Source organism: Bison bison, unplaced genomic scaffold (genome assembly GCF_000754665.1).
Source record: "Bison bison bison isolate TAMUID 2011002044 unplaced genomic scaffold, Bison_UMD1.0 scf7180017864180, whole genome shotgun sequence".
Classification (NCBI taxonomy): Eukaryota; Metazoa; Chordata; class Mammalia; order Artiodactyla; family Bovidae; genus Bison; species Bison bison.
Genome location: NW_011494752.1, coordinates 6,809,153 through 6,815,766, shown reverse-complemented (window position 1 = coordinate 6,815,766; position 6,614 = coordinate 6,809,153).

Here is a 6,614-nt window from a genome sequence, read left to right as displayed (position 1 = left end):
GGTGCTATGGAAGTGGAAACACACCCCCCCCTCAGGCCAGCAAATGTTCCTTTTTGTTCAAAGTCTTTTTTTATTCTTTGTTTTTTTTCCTTGTGGATGGGGACTCATGTGAATTTTCTAAAGGTGCTATTTAATGTGGGAGAGAGTGCTGCCTCCAGCGTCACTCACTCTCCACCCTCTTTTCATGCCCCTGGGCGCCTCTCGCCTCCTCAGGCCTCTTGCCTCTGTCTCCCCACCTCTCTCTCCCTCCTCTGAAACCCTCTCCCCTTCTGGAGCTGCATCCCATTTTCACGGCCTTTCTCTCAATCTGTCCTGCATCCTCTCTCACTGGGTTTCAGAGCACAATTTCCCAAAGCACAAAGCAGTTTTTCCCCCTAAGGGTGGGAGGAAGCGAGAGACTCTGTACCTATTTTGTATGTGTATAATAATTTGAGATGTTTTTAATTATTTTGATTGCTGGAATAAAGCATGTGGAAATGACCCAAATCTATCTGCAGTGGCCTCCTAATTTCCTTCCTAGGAGCTGGGGGAGGGGAGACCTGGGGAGGGAGGTGGGTGGGCTCTTCTCCTTCCGTGTCTGCCCCTTTCCTGCCCCTCCTCCTCTAGCACCCTAGATGGCCCCTCTCCCTCCCTCTTGCCTTTCCTAGGCCTGTACCCTTTCTGTTTTCTCCTGCCATCTTCCTTGTGTGTCTCCCATACCCGCTTGTCCCTTTCAGTGCCAGACAGGCAACTCTTTTGTGCAGCCACACGCAAACACCTCCGTGCAGCCCTGCTCTGACCAAACCTCAGGCCCATGCCCATGCTCATCAGTGTCATTAACTCTTTCTGCCCCCTTCCATTGCTGGGGGCATCCTGCAGGGTTGGGGGCTTTGGTAGCACTTCCTCAGCAGGGAGGTGGCCACTGGGAGGTCCATGGTCGTGGGAGGGAGGTGGGGCAGGGAGGAGAAACTGGGAGTCTTTCTGGACAAATGCAGAGAGTCACCTGGCCTCTTCTCCCTCCTTGCTCGCTCTGAGCTCCTCCAAGGGGACATCCAGCAGTACTGAATGAGAAGGGGTTGCTGAGGCTGCCCTCAGGGCCAGAGGAGACCTAAAGGAAGGAGTGCCTCCCGCTCCTTCTTCTGGGCTCCCCAGGAGGAAAAGGGAGAACCCTGGGCCTTGGAGAGCTGCAGTCCAGGTCCTTTCCCGGTGCTACCAGAAGGCAATAGGCCTTCCTGACCAGTGGGCATGTCCTAGATCTCCCTTAGCCTTCTAAGTCCCTAGAACTTGGCCCCTGGCCTGGGGAGTTCATTTTGACCAGCCCCTGCCTCCTGCCCGTTCTTCTCATTTTTAAAAATTCTTGCTTCCTCTTCCTCCTTCTTTTCCCCTCCTTCCCCTTTCCCTCACCCTCCGCCTGCCCCTCCTGCTGGCCTGAGAGCCTGAGGCCCCCACAGGGAAGGTATCTGGCCAGATCCCCAATCTCAGGGAAGAGGGACAGCAGTGTGCAGTTTGTGGGGACATAACAGATCCAGGGAGTTAGAACTCTGAAGCAGACCAGGCGCCCAGAGACCTAGAGATGGGGAGAAGTTTAAAGCTACCCTATCCCACAAACTCCCCTACCCTGCCCCCTGCAAGGTCTTAGGGCATAAACCTTTGGGCAGGAAAGGCCCACATCCCTCCTTCAGGTCCACAGAGACGTGGACAAGTCCTCAGAGTCCATTGTCCGCCTTGGCTGTCATTAATAGTCATGGTGGTTAACTATGGCCTTTAATAATTCATCATTAGCACTTCTCTCACCTTCAGGATAGTGGAGTACTAGAATTAGCCTAAAGAGGACAAAAGATTGCGGCTTTGAACAAAAGTTTATTAAATATGCAAATTATCTCAAGTTACCAGATGATCCTCTGATCAATCCAGTGCATAACTGGTGATGCAGGCCTGACACCAGCCTCAGCAGCCCATCCACCTGGACCTCCTGCTCCTTGGCACCCTTGGCCATCTTGGTCCCATCTCCATCTGCCCCCACAGGGGATCCAGAATCAACCCAAACCTGGCATCCAAGGCTTTACCTGATCACTACCCACCTGTTCATTCTCACTGTCTCCTCCCCTGCTCACACTTGTCACACCAGCAGTTGCACCAGACTTCTTAACTTCCAAATCTTTCTTATATTTCAAATGTCTTGTTGTCCCCTCATTCTCCTGCCCAACTCAAGCAGAGTTTGACTTGAGTTTCCAAAGCTCTCCACGTCTGCAGAATTCAGCTCAGCCTTAGAGCAGACGTTTTGGCCACCGTTGTACGGTGCTGTTCTCACCCTGTTATTCTCTCCAGGTCAAGTGGAGCTGGCCGAGGCAGGCTGGAGGCCAGGTACTGCAATGCTGGGCACAGGTCTGGGCATAGATGCCAGGGAGGCTAAAGAAAGAGAAGGTGAGGTCAAGAGGTGGCCCTTTTAGGAACGCGGGTGGCGTGTGGGCATCACTGCCAATAAGAGTGAGCAAGTGTGAGAGGAAGACCACATGCAGATCCACGTGCGATCAACTAGCAGTGAGAGGTTCTAGGCCTGGGCTTGCTGCCGTGAGAAACACGTTCTCTGTCTACCAATATGGTAGCCGCTAGCCACTGTGTGGAGCACTTCACAAGAGGACGTGTGCCGAAGGACTCCACTTCTCATTTTATTGTATTTAACTTTAATAGCTACCTATGGCTTGCGGCTACTGAGCTGAGCAGCACAGTTCTACGCGAAGCAGGGGGACTATGCCTCTCACTACATGTGCGCAGATCTACACGTGGGTACGTGTGTGTGCTTGCAGTCTGCATATGCATGCATGAGGGCATGCGAGGTGACACCCGCCGCTGGTCAGGGCTGTGGTGGTGACAGAGCCCCTCTGTGAAGTCCTGCCTGTGTCACGTGCGTTACAGCCAGACTGTGGTTCCAGTGTGTATGCCGGGCAGGAGGGGAGGGGGATAAAGGGGCCATTGTATTACATTCCAAATTCAAGCCCTCCTCTCTGCTGACATCACAGCTGCCTAAATACAGCTGTTCAGAGCTGCTCCCTGAGACCCACTGCCCGCACACGTGGAGGCACCTCGGCCCTTTCTGCCTGCTGCTCCGTGGACTCACTTTTGCTTTTCGGTAAGGGAATGGGTCATGTTCCTGCAACTGATTTTTCAGTCAAATCTAGACCAAAGATTCTAGAAAGAGGAGGCTACCTTTGGATTTTTCACTTTTTGCTTTCTCTCAGAATCCTGGGGCCTTTTTGTGGCTCGAACCCATCTCCTGGCAGGACTTTCTATAACTAAAATGTGGCAGATTTTCCCTCTTTTTCTTTCCGGCTTTTTAACACTCAGCTCCCCAGGGGCCTCTAAGACAGAGCTGGGTGATGTTGAGAGGGGCTTCCCGGCTGAGCATGGGACCCTCAGGCCAGGCACCCACAGGGCCACGTGGAGCTGTTTGCGGGGCTTCTGGAGCAAGTATGGGGCTCTGAAACAAGACCCACAGGAGGAGAGGGAGTGAGGTGGGCTCCTGCAGTCATCCCTGGGTGAATGAGAAAGTACGCACTCAGCTAGAACCAAATGCTTCAATGTTCAAAGGGATCCTGCACCAGTGTGGGTGTGTGAGGGACAGCGGGGGTGGGGGGGTTCTGCATACATGGGGCACGTGTGCATGGACATGATTGAAGGCATAGGAGAGTTTGTCTGTGTAATGAGGATGACAGGGAGATGATAGAGCAGGGAGAAGTATGGGGGGAATGAGAAGAAGCTGGGGGCAGGGAGGCCACCATCCTGAAGTCCAGGGCTGCTGAGGATCAGCAGCTGTGTCTCTGCATCCCCTTCCAGGTGTGAGAGCTGAGAGATGTCTGTGGACCAGGAGGCAAAACCCTGGAAGAAGGAAGGCTTTTGTCTTGGAGGATGATCTGGCCCTTACACTCACAGAGAATCCAGTGCTTTGCAGGGGATGTGCATGGCAAGGCCTGGAGGGAGGTGAGTCCGGGCCACGAGGGTGATGGAGAGACTGGGATTTTCTCTGCATAAGACAGCAGTGGAGGAAAGTAAGATAGGGTAGGGTGGAGACCAGAGCACATTTTAGAACAAGAACGCCACCACATATTCAATGCTAGGTGACTTCACTGCTGTGAGGCAAACCGCTCCCTCTCCTCAAGGCTTCCGAAAACTGATGCACACAGAGGCCTGGAGGGAGCAGGTGTTCTGGAAAGTGGCTGAGTTCTGGTTTGGGTTTGGGTCAATCTGGACTTGAGATACAGGTAGGACCGTGAAACCAGCACTGCCCAGTACAAGTAAAAAGTGAGCCACACGTGTACTTTTTCATTTCCTAGCAGCCGTATTAAACATATAAAAAGAAACAGAATGTTAATTTTAATAAGATATTTTATTTAACCCAGGATATCCCAAATATTATCATTTCAGGAGTCCATCTGCAGCATATCTCAGTTTGGAAGCCACATTTCAAGTGTTCGGGGGCCACAGGTGGCCAGCAGCTGCCTTAGCAGACAGAGCGGGATTGGACGGACAGCAGGTCAGAGCCTAGGAGCAGGTGAATTTCAGGCTCCTTCCCAATTCACTGCTTGAACTCTTAGTAGAATGGAAATTGAGCCTTTTCGGTTCTTAGGGGACAAGGAGACCTCACAGACCTCTGGTTCTGGGGTGATCATGTGAGTACTTGTTTGTAATAAAGTTTTCATTCTTGGGAGCTGCCAGATGTCAGGCACTTGCCTAGTTCTCCCAAACTCTCACAAAAGCCCCCAGGACAGTTATGATTAATGTCTGTGAGTAAATTGAACCGTGATTGGAACCCTGCTCACTCTGGCTCCAAATCGCAGCAGATACACCAAGGGAGTCGCTATAAAATGGGCATAGATGTGAGCATGCATGTGTACATATGAACATGTCTCCAGAATAAGGAAGAAGTGTGCACGCAGGGGCTGAGGCCAGCTTAGGGGTTCCTGGGTCCTCACGGCTGGCAGAGGGTCCTCTCACCAGTTTGAGAGGTGGTGAGGAACCATCTAGAGTCAGGTCATACGTGAGAGCTGTGTTTGGGATGAAGATGGAGACATGGGGTCCTGCGGGCAGTGTGGGTATGACGCTGGAGGAGATGAGGGAGGGAGGGAGATGGAATCTCAGGGAGGAGCAGTTATTTGTCCTTGGTGGGGAGGGCCTAAGGTGTGACTGCCAGGTGGAATCTTGCCCCTCCAAGCATATGTAAAGGGGTGCTGAGTGCCAGGGCAGTGGGGCTTACGTGCGTCTGCGTCCAGGCACAGCTCGCTGTCCTCCGCAGTCACGCTATTCCCCGCTCCGTCGTGTCTGGGCCACTTCCTCCTCGGCCAGCAGCCAGGCTCCCGTGTGCTCCTGATGGCTGAGCTGGGAGGGAGGCACTACCCAGATCCCAAGGCAGAGGGAAGTATGGGGCTGGTCTCAGACTCTCCCATCTGGGCGGAACAGGAAAAGTGCGTGGGTCCAGGGTGAGAGGGTGGCCTCCTCCTCATGGGGGTGGAGAGCTGACAGGGAGCAGGGAAGAACCATCCCAAACCGCAGGCTCCAATCTGAGCAGATTCTGTGCAGCTCCAGGTTTCAGCCAGATGAGGGGCCCCGGGGAAAGGAGGAACTTGTGAATGAAAAGTCAGAGTCCATGTGATTGGGGGTTGTTACCTAAAGAGCCCTTGAGTTTATTGAGCACATATATTCAGGAGGCTTGGGGCCTCTTCCTGCCTCCACGGATGCTTCTGGGATTAACTAACCAATGGGTGTAGGGTGGCCAGCAGGGAAGGGGGGCACCCACAAGATAATGGTAAAAGCTCTAGCAGTAGCCTTGCTCACCTCACCCTCTTTGCCCAGAGAGGAGGAGAAACCTACTCAAGAACTCTGAGCGGCTGGACCTGGTGGCTTCCCTTCACACATTCTTTCACTTGACTTTCCTGAGCGCCCGCTGTGTGCAGGCGCTGCCCCTGGGGGAGCACAGAAATCTTGCCCTCCTGAAGTTTACCCCAAGGCCAAAGCTGACCCCAAGAAGGTGCTCATACAGGGCACATCCTATGGACCTGGAGCCAGGAGTGGAGCGAGCTCTCTGAGCAGGGGAAAGGGCTCTCTAGAGACCTGTCATTTGCACAGAGGCCAAAATGAGTGCACTAAGGGGAAGGTCTGCGGACACAGGAGACTGGGGCTCCCAATAGAGGGAAGAACAGGGGCGAGGGCACCGAAACAGGGGTGTGTTAGGAGGCAGCGTGGCTGGAGCGGGCAAGCATGGGGAGCTAGCATGATATGGTCAGAGGCATACATGGGGTCTCTAAGCCTGGCCAAGACGTTGGGTTTTCCCCTTGCTGTCACGAGAAGGCAATGGAGAGTTGACAGCAAAGGGGCAAAACTCCTTGATTTTTCCTTTTAAAGAACTGGCCTGACTGGTACTGGAGGTAAGACAAAAGGGGCAGGGAGGCTACAGGGAGGCTGCTGAGGGGGTCCAGGAGCCAGATCCTGGAGCTGGCCTGGGAAAGTCATCGTGGAAGCTGTGAGAAGTGAATGAACTCAGGATATTTTTTTAAGGTGGGGATTCTGGGAAGTGAGAGAAAGGAGAGGGGAGTCCAGGAGCAACTTGGGGCCCCCATGACCCCTTTGCCTGTACATTTCTG